Source organism: Rhineura floridana, chromosome 2, assembly GCF_030035675.1.
Source record: "Rhineura floridana isolate rRhiFlo1 chromosome 2, rRhiFlo1.hap2, whole genome shotgun sequence".
NCBI lineage: Eukaryota > Metazoa > Chordata > Lepidosauria > Squamata > Rhineuridae > Rhineura > Rhineura floridana.
Window position 1 is genome coordinate 232,626,212 of NC_084481.1, and position 14,650 is coordinate 232,640,861.

The 14,650-nt window shown below is 47.5% G+C and overlaps 1 protein-coding gene across 2 annotated transcripts in view; it reads left to right on the top strand.

Annotated features, from left to right (window-relative positions):
• The window catches only part of FRMD6 (FERM domain containing 6), a 189,424-nt gene that overhangs the window by 25,105 nt on the left and 149,669 nt on the right, over positions 1-14,650 (top strand). The window contains exon 2 of one of the 2 annotated variants that reach the window (XM_061612534.1): positions 11,136-11,310. The exons of the other annotated variant lie outside the window; for it this stretch is intronic. The gene's annotated coding sequence lies outside the window, so the exon portion shown is untranslated. The remainder of the gene's footprint in view (positions 1-11,135; positions 11,311-14,650) is intronic. 2 annotated transcript variants of the gene reach the window in all.

Consider the following 14,650-nt stretch of genomic DNA (forward strand, 5'->3'; position numbering starts at 1 on the left):
ATCCTTAACCAGCTCTGTGTTAGATTCTTACTGGAATGACTCTACAAACCTCCATGCTCTCCTCTTGATAGTGAAGGAGAAAGGATTTGGCAGAATGAGGATGAAGCATGATTTACGGGAGATGTATACAACCAGAGTGCTTAAGGCTCCCTTGGAAACAATTTCCACTCCAGTAAAAACAGGACTGCATGCGTACACTGACTTTATAGTTGAAAACATCTACACTTGCCAGAACAGAGAGGAGCTTCAGCGTAGAGGTCCAAGAACCAAACATGCGAGCTCAGAACTCACGGCCAGAGTTACTAGGCAGCAGACATTGTGCACACCAAAAGATTAAACAGGATGTAATGTACATTGCATCAAATGTTCGCCTTTGTATGTTTGCAACATTCACATCAATATATGCATGCTTCAGAAGGATGGTCACATTATGGAGAAATTCCATTTTCCCAAGTAATCTACCCAACTTTCCAGTGCAGTTTTTCATCCATCTTCAGTTATGGCTTCTTCAAATGAACAGAGGAAGCTGCCTTATCCTAAGTCAGGCAATGATCCACTTATCTCAGTATTGTCCACACAGATGGGCACCAACTCTGAATGGTTTCAGGCAGGGGAATGAAGCTGGGACGTTGTGCATGTACAACAAGTGCTCTATCACTGACCTACAGCTATGGGAGGTGTGGGGAACCTTTGGCCTTCCAGATGTTGCTGCACTACAACTCCCATCAGCCCCAGCAAGCACAGCCAAAGGTCAGGGATGATGGACGCTGTAGTTCAGCAACATCTGGAGGTCCAAAGTTTTCCCACACCTGCCTGATGGGATCCCAATTGGTTATCACATTGCCAATGGAATGATGTTCTGCTGTGATGTTGTTCTTCTCCTTTGTTTTGTTGTCTGTTTTTTTGCCCTTCCAAAGGGAGGGAATTAACTTGCACTGCTTCTGAGGAGCTTTTTAGAGGAGCCATCGTGTCCTGCAGATCCACAACCTTCTGAGCCGTCTTGAGGGCCTTTTGGCTAAAAGGAGGCATAGAAATAGAATAAATAAATAAAATGTTGCTGAAGATCAGCTAGTAAAACCCATGTGAGTCAACATAGCCAATCAGGGTTACATCCCGACATTAGATGCGATGATGTCACTTCAAAAATGTGCCCAAAAATATTTGTGAGCGGTACTAAAAATACTGACAAAAAAGAGATGCTTCTTTTTTTTTTAATGCAAGTCAAAATGAAATTCCAGCTGAGCCCTCATTTGGATCTTTCTTCTAGGGATGGGAATAGCTGACAATTTTGGTTTCTCTCTTATTTTTCTACTCTTAAGTTCTCCACTTAAAAAAAAAACTCATGAAAATTCATCGTTTTAGTGCAAATTTTGCCTAATATTCACGTTTTGTATGCAGTGTCGCTGAATATACACCAAAACGGTGTTTCCCACAATATGCTGGATGTTTGTTTGTTGTTTCTGGGCACTCTTTACGCTAGTATAGGCATTTTAAACACGTTACCTGGCTGGAGAACTGCATTGCAAAACTCATAAGTGCAAATTTTGAAGCTTGTCTGTTTGCATATTGTTTCGGAAAGTGTGAATTAGGTTGGTTCTCCTTTAAATGAAAACTGAATTGAATTTCTCCCCCATACCTACTCCCTTTCCACAGGCCCCTTTTGCCCCCAAAGCACATACCTGCCCCACTTGGCCTCACTGCACTTTCTCTTCAAACTGCGCCTTTAAAACAGACTGGAGTGCTTAATGTTATGTATTTCGGTCTCGGGAATCACAAGGTCCGAACCAGTGGTCCTGTGGTCTACAAATAGGGTTGCCAGGTCCATGGCCTGAGACTGATCCTGTATCTTTAGGAGCAGAGAAAGTCAGCCAAGAGCAGGTGTTCTTGCAATTCTCCCTTCCCCCTGCACAACTTTTAAAGGTACAGAAGACCTCCTGGTTGCCAGACCCAGCCTCCAAGAAGTCTTCTGTATCTTTAAAAGTTGTGGAGTGGGAAGGGAGAATTCCACCTTGTGGTTTTTCCCATTACAGAGTTGCAAGAACACCAGCGCTTGGCTGACTTTCTCTTCTCCTAAAGCTACAGGATCAGTCTCAGGCCAAGAACCTGGCAACCCTATCTACAAACCATTGCAACCAGGGGTGCTGATCCTTCTGACCTGGAGCATCAGGTGATGCTGAAGGGCCAATCAGGTGCTACTGAGGGATAGAAAGGCTCAAGAGGCCTCCTTCTGACGTTCCTCAGTCTGGCATCAGTGTCGATGGCTCCTCTCTAGGTTTTTTTTACATTCCCTCCCCCTTTCCCTGCCCAAGGAACTCAGAGCACGTTCCATGATGTGATTTTGCAAGCCCACCATCATACCTGGGTGAAGTAATTTTGCACAGTGTGCTCCAGAAGAGTAGGTAGCCAGGGGAGGTAACCTCACCTCCTCTAGCCTGCAGTGACTTGTTCACCTGTGAAAATTCTTGTTGAGCAACTCCAGACTCCTGCCTTGCTTCACAAGTTCTCTGCAAACAGTTTTTTTTTTAAGGGTCCATTTTGATCATTACCAGATTGGAGTGAATAAGTTATTTTCATGGTGTACTTCAGGGACACGGGACATATTTCAAATTTTAAATTGCCCAGGGAGTCATGCCAAATATGCCCCATCTTTCTAACATGTGGGATGCTGCAGCTGCATCTTCTTTGTAAATCCTGCAGTGAGCACGGGGTCAGACTAGATGTCCTTCAAAGTCCCTTCCACCCCTAAAATGCTATGATTTTCTGCTCACGGGATGGATTCTGACAGCCATTATCTTACCATATCACATCATGATTTCTGCATTTAGCACAGGGTGGGGTCTGCACAGAGCAGAGTTTGCTGGCTGGGTTTATTGTGCTTCTGTCCCATTCAGAGGCCTCCTCAAGGCAATTGTAATATTTCATTAGACTGCTTATCTGGCCTTCACCAGGGGGTTCCAGAGCAGGCTACAGCCATTTAAAATACAATATTAAAAGTGTTTAAAGCAAATTACAGTCAAGAGGGTTCTAAATATTTATTCTGAAGTACTAGTTCCCCTCTGTTCAGCAATGGTTAGGCCTCATCTTGAGTACTGTGTCCAGTTCTGGACACCGCACTTTAAGAGGGATGCAGACAAACTGGAACAGGTTCAGAGGAGGGCAACAAGGATGATCAGGGGACTGAATACAAACCCCTATGAGGAGAGACTGAAAGAACTGGGCATGTTTAGCCTGGAGAAGAGAAGACTGAGGGGAGATATAATAGCACTCCTCAAGTACTTGAATGGTTGCCACATAGAGGAGGGCTGGGATCTCTTCTCGATCATCCCAGAGTGCAGGACACGGAATAATGGGCTCAGGTTGCAGGTAGCCAAATTTTGACTGAACATCAGGAAAAACTTCCTAACTGTTAGACCAGTATGACAGTGGAACTATCTCCCTAGGGAGGTGGTGACCTCTCCAAAACTGGAGGCCTTCAAGAGGCAGCTGGACAGTCACCTGTCAAGTATGCTTTAAGTTGGATGCCTGTATTGACTCAATGGCCTTATAGACCCCTTCCACTGATCCATGATTCTGTTCACTCTCTCTCTCTCTCTTTCTCTCCCTCCCTCCCTCCCTCCCTCATTCATTCATTCAGTTGTAGTTATGTCTGACATGTATATTCTGCACCTTCCTCCAAAGGAGCCTAGGGCAGCAAACATGTCAAATTAAATGTCTAAAAATAATTAAAAACAGCCTTCTAAAGACAGTTTAAAACTCCTGAAGTATGTTTGCGTGTGTGTGTGTGTGTGTGTGTGTGTGATGCTTTTGTTGGTAATAAATGAGGTGCCAGTACTCATATCTTGATAAACATGCTGTGGGTGCCTGCACAAAATGGCTGACATAGTAAGCGAAAATAGAGGTGCTGGTACCCTGTTCTGGTGACTACTGTCACAAAAAGAGCCTGCCCCTTTTCCCTCATGTGTCATGGTTTTTAGATTGTAAGCCCATGGGTAGGGACTGTCTTGTATTAATTGAGTGTCTGTAAACCACTCTGGGAGCCTTTTTGGCTGACGAGGGGGTACAAATTATATATATATTATATATATATAATCAAAGGCCTAGGTAAAGAGGTGCTTCTCAGCATATTTTGAAAACTGCATAATGAAGGCACCGGAGGAACCTTTGTGGGGAGGGAATTCCACAGCTTAGGGGCTCCCACAGAGAATGCCTTGTCCCAGGCTGCCACCCCCGACCTTTGAAACCAGTGGAACTACAAAGAGAGCCCCCTCTGCCAATTGTAATAGCCAAGAGGGTGCCTACGGATGGGGGCAAAATACTATTCTGTGAATATCTAAGCATCTGTCAAATTTGCACTTTTCAAAGCAATATGAGAACCAAAACAGCCATTCTTCGAAATTCACCACTTTTGCAAATTTTGCGATGACGTTCTCCAACAAAACAATGTTTACAAAAATGCATTACATTTGGACAACTTTCTTGCAAAAACATGTACAATAGTCAAAACTGTGTGGAAAAACATGTTTATTAGAAAAGATTCACACGGAACTGCTGAAGAATTTTCATGAGGAATTTGTTTTTTTAAAATGCAAATTGCTGCAGAAATGTGGAGAACTGAATTTCAGACTGGGAAAATGAGAAACGGAGAGAAGTGAAGTTAACAGTTCCTCACATCCGTACCCAGACCAGAGGGGGCTGATGGCTCCATGTCAGTGGGGCAGTGGAGTTTGCTATGGGTTTTAGGCCAAACCTCCAATTAAACACCACCAGCAAGGGAATGTCAACCTTGTTTGCAAATCCTTAGGGTATGAAAACGGGTAGGATTGGATATGCCACCTGAATTTCAAATTGGAGCTGGATACATAACTGCTTAGAAAAGTTACTTTTTTTGAACTACAACTCCCATCAGCCCAATCCAGTGGCCATGCTGGCTGGGGCTGATGGGAGTTGTAGTTCAAAAAAAGTAACTTTTCCAAGCTCTGAACTGCAGGCGTCCTTAGCAGGACTGTGCTGGACTTCAACAAAACAACCTCTTCCAATGTAACCAGCTTTCACATCTGTAAAAGCTAAATTCTGGATCAAATGGGCAACCTAAGGACAACTAGCAGCCTAATTAATTTTAAAAACCCTAATTAAACATTGATTCTGGGGTGGGGCGGGTGTTCCTTGGGTTGGGCCCAGGTCAGAGGGGCATGTAGAGCCCTCATCTTGTCCTCCCACCCAAACAGTACGAGGCACACTCCCTTGGGGAGGAAATCAGGAGGTCAATGTAATTACAAAATAATAATAATAAATACTCAGCTATTACCCCCCGACGCCCCATCTTCCACCTTCTAAGAATGCATCAGGTGCTGCCCACAGATTTCCAAACTTACACTCATCAGTGCGGTCATAAGGACTAGGAACCTGCTTATTCTTTGTGGGGTGGGTGGGTGTGCATGAAAGATTCTTGGGATTCATTTTCCCTATACAAAATTGTTTGCTTGCCCAGTGTTACCATGGAAACAGGGAATTCATTGCATCATGACTATTAGGGGGATGGAAGTGACTTGCATTAAGCTGCCTATAACGTTGTCTTTTGTAAACCGCTTAGAGGTCTTATGTTTTGAGCAAGCGGTATATACATTTTGTTAAACAAATAGGTACAATAGAAAGGAGGCCCAGCCAAGCGGCCTTTGTGATGGATGCTGGAAGCAGCAGAAGTGCTTTGAGAAGTGCAGCCGCCGTTGGAGCCAAGGCTGTTATTTCACGCCAGCTGCCAAATGCCTTCCCCGACTGAGGTTCCAGTTTGCAGGGATGTTTCCATCTGCAGAATGACTCGGAGGGCTGGCTTCTCTTTGAGGGACTTTCCCAGCGAGATGAGCCAGCAACAGCCAACTTTAGGGTGAAAGCCTGCGCTCTGGCCCCTTCCCACCCACCCCCCCGCTTGAGTCAACACCAGCAAGAGTTGCATAAGAGCATCCCAAGGCCAAAGAGGAACAAGAGAAATACAAACAACGTTACTCAGCTCCCAGCAATGTCAGGATCTTTTTCCTTCTCCCCCGCCCCCCTGCCAAATGTGCTCGCACTCTTCACCTTCCTTCATAGAGGCCTGGCTCTGGGCCCACCAGGTGCCTCATTCCCCAGGGGAAGCAGAAAGATTTTTCCATTGCTCTTGCCAGCAGTTCCATCTGTACTTAACTACATCTTTCCTTCCATTGTGAGAAGCTCGGTGATGGAGCCCACACTTTGCATACAAAAGATGTGTAGTTCAATCCTTAGCACCTCCGGGCAGGCGGAGAGCCGCTGCCAGTCAGTGTAGACAGTCTTGAGCTGGATGTACCAACAGTCTGACTAAGTGTAAGGGACATTCCTATGTTCCCACTCCTTCGAATCCGGATTTGATTCATTTCTGAGTGCCTGCTGCTTCTCCTGGAAAAGGATGCACAGTGGTCTGTTGGTCAGAGAGTGCTGAGGGAATGATGATTTCCTCCAAGGCAGTATTTTCCGGTGGATAGGGCGAGCCAGCCTGTGGTGGGCTGTTGTCAGAATTATGGAAAAGCAAGGAGGGAGGCACCCAAAAGTACCACAAACAAGGAGAGGGGGGACCCTCAAAGTGCCTTGCCAGTGAAAAGCTGCAGCAATAAAAACTCTTTTCTTTCCACCTTTGGCTTTTTTGGCTTGTGGTACTGTTGTCAGAATTGCCTGTTCAGCCCCAAAGGACTCTGTCTGCCGTGAAACAGGTTCAATGGTGACTACAGCGCAAACGGCACAGGACTGACTGTGAAGCCAACCAAACATGCTGTAGAGCACATAATTGTGGCTATTACGTAGCTGTGAGGGCAATGAGGAAGATTTGCTTTGCTACCTCCACTGCGTCCTCAGGTAGCTGTCGGCAGAGCTTTTCAGAGTGGTCCAAAATTTATTCACATCTACTCCAGCGATGGTGACCTGGAACCATTAGGGGCCCGCTGAGAAGTGGAGATGGGTGGCTCCGATGTCAGCAGGGCCGTGACTCCGCTCCTGGTCTCAGCTTTCAAGGAGCCGTCCAAGGAGCTGTTGAGCTTCTGTATACCAGTTGCTGGAAACCACAGAGAGCGCTGCTCTTGCTTGTGGTCTTCCTAGAAAAGGCATCTGGTTGGCCACTGTGAGAACAAAATTCTGGACTAGGTGGGTCGGCCTGATCCAACAAGGCTTAACTCATGTTCTTAAGGCAAACTAGGGTTGAGGTTTCAGTGCCAGGAAACCCACCCCTCTCTCTCTGTCAGGGTTGCAATGGTGTTTCCTGTCTAGATGTTAGACCTGCCAAAATACAATCCTAGAATCATGGGATAGTAGAGTTGGAAGGGGCCTATAAGGCCATCAAGTCCAACCCCCTCTCAATGCAGGAATCCAAATCAAAGCATTCCTGACAGACGAGAATCTGTCATGATGACATGATGGGAACATTCACTGTTTGTTGTTTGTCACCCTGGGCTCCTTTGGGAGGAAGGGCAGGATAAAAATCTAATTAATAATAATGAAACAGGAACAATAAGGGGGGCATGTTGAAGAGCTGATGGGATGCTTCCTTGGCTACCTTTGCTAGAGGCTGTTGACGACGGGCCCTGAGACATCCCAGTCAGGAATGTGGCTCTGTTATTAGTAGGCCGGTTTGGTTTGGGTGGGGCCTGCCTCTTTGTTTGTGTTTCCTTTGCCGCCCTCCCACCACCAGCTATGAGAGGGAAGTGCATGAAGAGCCCTGTCATCATCCTTGGCTAATGAGTAGGTTAGCTTGGAGGGCTCCTCAGCCAGGCAGAGGAGATTCTTCAGGCAAAAAAAAAAACATGCCAAACAGAGGATGTCTTAATCAAGATGAATCAGACGTATCTAAGCAGCAAGGGTTGGCCCCGGGTAATTTGCAACCCACTAAGTAGGCAGGGTCCAAAGAGGAGTTGCAGAGCTTTGTTCTTTGGATATCTTTCTAATGAAGACAGTTGTGGGGAACATCAGACAAAAACATTGCATATAAGAGTTTGGTGCTCAAACTGGCCAGCAGGGCCTACAATTAGGAGTTATTATGGAAATGATAAGAAAAAACCTCTTGAACCCTGTTCTGCTGCACCTGGAGAACAACAGCCTGTTGGGGAAGTCAGAAAGTTTGGCCAGATAGCCCCACCCATGAAAAGCAAGAACTATACCACAGCTGCAGTTGGTTTCCCAGGGGGAAGCCTATTTATTTTGAGACCACTGTTGATGGTGGGTCACTGGGTTGTGGCCATCCCTGAAGGAATCAACATCAAGGGGAAGTTACCCCTTTGGGTTGTTCTTTCAGAGTATGATGAGAACAAGGACACACACCCTGGGTGATTGGCTGTGAGTGGACTTTCTCCAAGGTGAGCGATTGAAGCAGTTGGGGCAGGGATGATATTCGTTAATGTGGCGTTCAAGTGAGAGGTGGAACCCTGGAGAGCTGTGTCAGCCATGAGATCATGAATGCTGCTCAGTATGATTGCGAGTATTTCGTGGTTTTTCTGTCTCATATTATCTCTTCTGATTGGCTTTTTGTACTTCTGATGCGTCTTTCTTTTGAATTAATACGCTGTTCACCACTTTGCAGGCCAAGGAAGTGGATAAATAAACCCTAACATAACTTCTCAGAATGGATATCGTAAAGTTGGAAATGATCAGGGGGCTGAAGCAAGACCCCCTAAAAGGAAAAGTTACAACATTTGGGGTTCTTTAGCTTAGAAAAGGGGAACATGATAGAGATTATAAAATAATGCACAGTGTGGAGGAAGTGGATAAATGTGATGTTCCGGCCCACACACACACTTGTAAAGCTAGCACCCAATAAGGCTGTGCATGTGCCCCAAGATTCACCAGATATAGATATAGCTATAGATATAAAGATTCTGTTTCTGAGTTGCTCTGCATTCACCCAGCCTCCACTTTGATCAGTAATTCAGGTTCGGAACTGTATAAAATGAATCTTTTTGTTCCCTGTACACTATAGTAGAGAATCTAAAAATGGCTATAGCCAGGGGCTCCATGTCAGTGGGGCAGTGAAATCCGCTCTGGGTTTTAGTCCAAACTTGCAAGGAGCTGGCCAAGTTGGTGAAAGCAGTTAAAGCTGGGCTGGGCCATGGGAAATGTCACTGCTTCACTCTTCCCACCACTCTATAAATATGTTGTTGTTCTTGTTTTAATTTATTGCCCGCCCTTCACCCTAAAGTCCCAGAGCAGGTTACAACAATTTAAAATATATACTTAAAAATAGTTTACAGGCAACTTACAATCACAAAAATAGGGTGGGTCCTAAAAATATACATCTCAGGTGTCACCAGCCATGGTAAAGAGCATTCACTGCAAACTGTATGGTAGAGTTGTCAGGCACACCTCTGAGGGGAGGAAATCCCACAACTTGGGGGCTGCTCCAGAGAATGCCCTCTCCTGGGCATTGATTTGGATTCCTGCACTGCTCAGGGGGTTGGACTTGATGACCTTATAGGCCCCTTCCAACTCTAATAATAATAATAATAAAATTTAATTTCTTTGTCGCCTATCTGGCCAATGGCCACTCTAGGCGACTTACAAAATTATTAAAATACAATTAATAAAATACAGTAATACAATATAAAAACAACAGATCTGCAACAACAATATTAAAACTGGGCAGGAGGCATTACAATTATATCAATTAACCCTCCCCGGATACCCCGAAGGCCTGCTGAAAAAGCCAGGTCTTTAAGGCTTTCCGAAATACATTTAGGGAAGAGGCATGCCGGAGATCTTGTGGGAGGGAGTTCCAAAGAGTGGGGGCCGCCACTGAGAATGCCCTCTCTCTTGTACCCGCCAATCTGGCTGTTTTTGTTGGCGGGATTGAGAGAAGGCCCTGTGTGGCCGATCTTGTCGGGCGGCATAATTGGTGGCGTTGAAGGCGCTCTGTGAGATAGACTGGGCCGAAACCGTATAGGGATTTAAAGGTCAATACCAACACCTTGAATTGGGCTCGGAAAACAACTGGAAGCCAGTGTAGGTCGAACAACACTGGTGTGATGTGATCTCGGCGGCGACTATTCGTAAGTAGTCGAGCCGCTGCATTTTGTATCAGTTGTAATTTCCGGACCGTTTTCAAGGGTAACCCCACGTAGAGCGCATTACAGTAGTCCAAACGAGAGGTGATCAGGGCGTGTACCACCAGGGGGAGCTGATGAACAGGAAGGTAGGGTTGCAGCCTTCGTATGAGGTGTAGTTGGTACCAGGCTGCCCGGCTCACTGCCGAAATCTGAGCCTCCATGGACAGCCTGGAATCAAGCACAACCCCGAGGCTGCGGACCTGGTCCTTTAGGGGTAAACTCACCCCATTGAACTTCAGGTCAATGTCACCCAACCTTCTCTTGTCCCCCACAAGTAGTACCTCGGTCTTATCAGGGTTCAACTTCAGCTTGTTCCTTCCCATCCATCCACTCACGGATTCCAGGCACTTGGACAAGGTCTCCACAGCCAACTCTGGTGAAGATTTAAACGAGAGATAGAGCTGAGTGTCATCCGCATATTGATAACACTGCAGCCCAAATCTCCTGATGATTGCTCCCAGCGGCTTCATATAGATGTTAAATAGCATGGGAGAGAGGATAGAGCCCTGTGGCACACCACAATTGAGAGGCCAAGGGTCTGATACCTCCTCCCCCAACGCTACCTGTTGGTACCTGTCGGAGAGAAAGGAATGGAACCACTGTAATACAGTGCCTCCAATTCCCAATCTCTCCAGGCGAAGCAGAAGGATACTGTGGTCGACAGTATCAAAAGCCGCTGAGAGATCGAGGAGGACAAGAAAGGTGGATTCTCCCCTATCTAATGCCCTCCTCAAATCATCAACCAGAGCGACCAAGGCTGTTTCAGTTCCGTGACCAGTCCTGAAACCCGATTGGTATGGATCCAAATAATCTGTTTCATCCAAGTGTGCTGACAACTGGTTGGCCACCACTCGCTCAATGACCTTGCCCAGAAATGGTAGATTCGAAATTGGGCGGAAGTTATCGAACACTTGGGGATCCAAGGAGGGCTTCTTTAAGATGGGCTTTACAATTGCCTCCTTGAAGGCTGATGGCATCACACCCTCTTTCAAGGATGCATTTACCACCGCTTTGATCCCCTCACCCAATTTCTCTCTGCAGCTCACAAGGAGCCACGAAGGGCAAGGATCAGTAAGACAAGTGGTTGGCTTCACAGATGAAAGCACCTTGTCCACTTCCTCAGAAGGGAGAAGCCGAAACCGATCCCAATTTACCGGCTTGCAACTGGCCAACTCTGGTTCATCGACTGTGTCCACGGCGCGCGGGATCGAGCTCCGTAAGTGTTCGATTTTATCAGCGAAGTGTTTTGCTAATAGGTCACAGGAGGCCTTTGACTGTTCCAAGGGTTCCTGAGCAACTGGACCGACCAGGCTTCGGACCACCTGGAACAGCCTCCTGGGACAACACTCCGCAGACGCAATAGAGGCAGCAAAGAAAGCCTTCTTTCCTACCTTTATTGCCACTTGGTAGGCAGCTACTGCTGCTCTAACCTGTGTCCGGACATCTTCGGAGCGGGATTTCCGCCACCGGCGCTCTAGTCGTCTCACCTCCTGTCTCAAGCTACGCAACCGCGGTGTATACCATGGAGCTAGCTGAGTTCTATTCAGGGGGAGAGGACGTTTCGGAGCCACCTGGTCTAATGCCCTGGTGATCCCCACATTCCACTCCTTCACCAGGGTTTCGACCGGGCGACCTTCAGCAGGTTCCAATTCCCCAAGCGCAGTCAGGAATCCATCCGGATCCATCCACTCTACTATTCTATGATTCTATGGGCAACCACCCTCTGGGCTCTGAGGGCAGCGGAACTACCAAGAGGGGCCCCTCTGCCAATCTTAACACCTGAGAGAGTCTAGGAAGTGGTCTCTCAGCTATTTGGAGCCAAAGTCGTTTAGCTCTTTTAACACTGCATGAGTGCCTTGAACTGGGCCCATAAATGAACTGGCAAACATTGCAACTGTTTTAGAGCAGGGGTTATATGAGATGTAAAGGGAACCCCAGCCAGTGATCTGGCTGCTGCATTTTGGATCAGTTTCCGAGTCATCTTCAAGGGCAGCCCCCCATAGAGCATGTTGCAATGATCCAGTGTGGAAGTTACCAGAGCATGGAGCGTTGTGGCCAAGTCATCCCTATCCAAAAGGGGCTATAGCTGGAGAACCAGCCAGAGGTGGAAAAGGGCATTTCTAGCCGCCAAGGCCACCTGAGCCTCCTGTGACAGTGTTGAATCCAGGAGCACCCCAAAGCTTCAGACATGCGCCTTCCAGGGGAGTGCGACCTCATCCAGAAGTGCTTGCAGATCGTGGTGGCTGGTGGCTCCATATCAGTGGGGGAGTGGCAAGGGAATGCCGCTCTCTCCTTCTGAGACCCCCCAACCAAATGCACCCATCTGGCACAGCGCATAGCAGCATAATAACCCTCCTGGTTTTGCTACTTGCCTGAGACTCCAAAGGAGGAGGAGGGGTGGCAAACACCTGGCGGGTGACTATACAAGCCCAGCCTGTGAAAGTTACTTTTTTTAAACTACAACTCCCATCAGCCCCAGCCAGCATGGCCACTGGATTGGGCTGATGGGAGTTGTAGTTCAAAAAAGTAACTTTTCCAAGCTCTGCCTCTGCCCTATATGCATGAACGCTATCTCTAAAGGTGCATTGGCTTTACTCACCAAGAGATTGAATGTCTAGAGAACTGGGAGGCCTGATATCTGGGAGAAGGCAACTAGACACTTGTCCTCACACCGTATTTGGAAAGGCATCCCAAAGTTCAACCCCAAAGGGCAAAATAGGGACTGACTGACAGACTGTGGTAAATATGGCCATTAGAGCTTGTGGGGTTATACAGGAAGGTAGGGGGATCTCAGGCCTGGGGGTTGAATGTGGCCCTCTGGGCCTCTCTATCTGGCCCCCGGGCCTCTCCCCAGGCCATACACCCTCCCAAGCCTTACCACTTGCCAGCCTTGCTCTGCACCCTCCTTGAGTGTTGTTGCTGGGGGCAAGATTTATCCTTCAGCTCTGATAATGCCTCTCGTTTGTCAGGGTGGAGGACAGAGGGGAGTGTGTGAGTGTGTGTAGCCTAGTATGCAAAAATGAAATTTGCGTTAGTTGATCAGCTGGGATAGCACCGTGGGGAGGAGAGCCTGGCTGGGAGTCCAGAGTCTGTGAGTTCAAATCCCCGCTCGTGTCTCCTGGGTGTCAAGGGCCAGCTAAAGATCCACCCCACAGGGAGTGGCTCAGGGGTGACGTGCCCTGCCACCTGTGCAGCCGTGGGCAAGCTGCATAGTCCCAAGGAGCCCAGTGGCCCCCCAGCTGGCAGTTGCGGACAAGGAAGGGGCTGGCTTGTGCAGCTGTGGCAAGCTGAGCAGGCCCTGGGCAGCTGGGGAGGACTAGTCTCAGAGGGAGGCAATGGTAAACCCCCTCTGAATACCGCTTACCATGAAATCCCTATTCATAGGGTCACCATAAGTCAGGATCGACTTGAAGGCAGTCCATTCCCATTTTGATCCACTCCTTTTTGCCTCTGTCCCTGCCCACCACTGGCATGTGCATCTCCCGGGTCCTAGCTCAGACATACAGCATCTGCAGGTAGGCTTAGGCGAGATTCCTGAATGAAATCCCTGACAGCTGCTGCCAGTCAGTGTAGGGGATACTGAGCTAGAGGGACCAACAGCCTGCTCCGTTGCAGGCTGCTTCCTATGTGGGCCCCAGACAGTTGCCCAGGAGTGGATGCAGCCCTTGGGCTGATTTTCCCCATGTCTTTTGTACAGGATTGATGGGAGGTTGCCTCTCCATAACCTGCTGCCCTCCGTGTGTTTTGGACGATAGCTCCCTTCAGCCTCAGCTGGCCCAGAGGGAGCAGTGATGCATCAGGTCGGGTAAGGCTCACGCAAAGCAAAACAAAAGCCCCCCTTTGCTTCTGCCGAGTGGTTTTGGAAGCCATGGCGCAGGGTGAGTGGAATCTTTTCAGAAAGGATTTTAGTTCTAAACGATGAGAGTGATTGTGCTCGTTTGGAAAAAGGGAAAAGGCCACACTAGCTGCGAGATTGGTGCATGAATTATATTTGCCAGTAAAGCTGTGATACATCCCAGCTCTTGAGAGCTCTCACTTCCACTGAGAGACATTAGGGATTCAAACCGGCGATGTCAGCACTAAACTCCTATCCAAAGGTGCTGGAAGAGAGCAGCCTCTGACCGGCTGCAAAGGTATTAAGAAGCTATCTAAAGGGATGCTGCCCAGTCGCTTGTTTCTTTGCTCAGAGTCACTCTCACATTTCCAAGGCTGCTTTCCATAGCATTTCCTCCCTTGTAAAATATTATTGCAGTGACTTGATCTTATAAGAGCTCAGGAGGATGTTCTCCTGTGCATGTAAGGGAGATACTCAAGAGGAACTATGGGAGAGAAAAGTGTTTAGTTCCCATTTTAGTGCAAGCCAAATTTTGTGCTCACTTCTCAAATCAAGAAGTGGAGAGAAACACAGCAATCCTCCGCAATTCACATTTCTCCAACTTTTGTGATGCCGAAACATGCACCCAAAAGTGCATATATATTTTCCACAACTTCTGTCTTTTAAGACTTGGCGGTGCTGCATGGTCTGTCTGGCTCTAAGGATTGCAGTTCTGGCACTG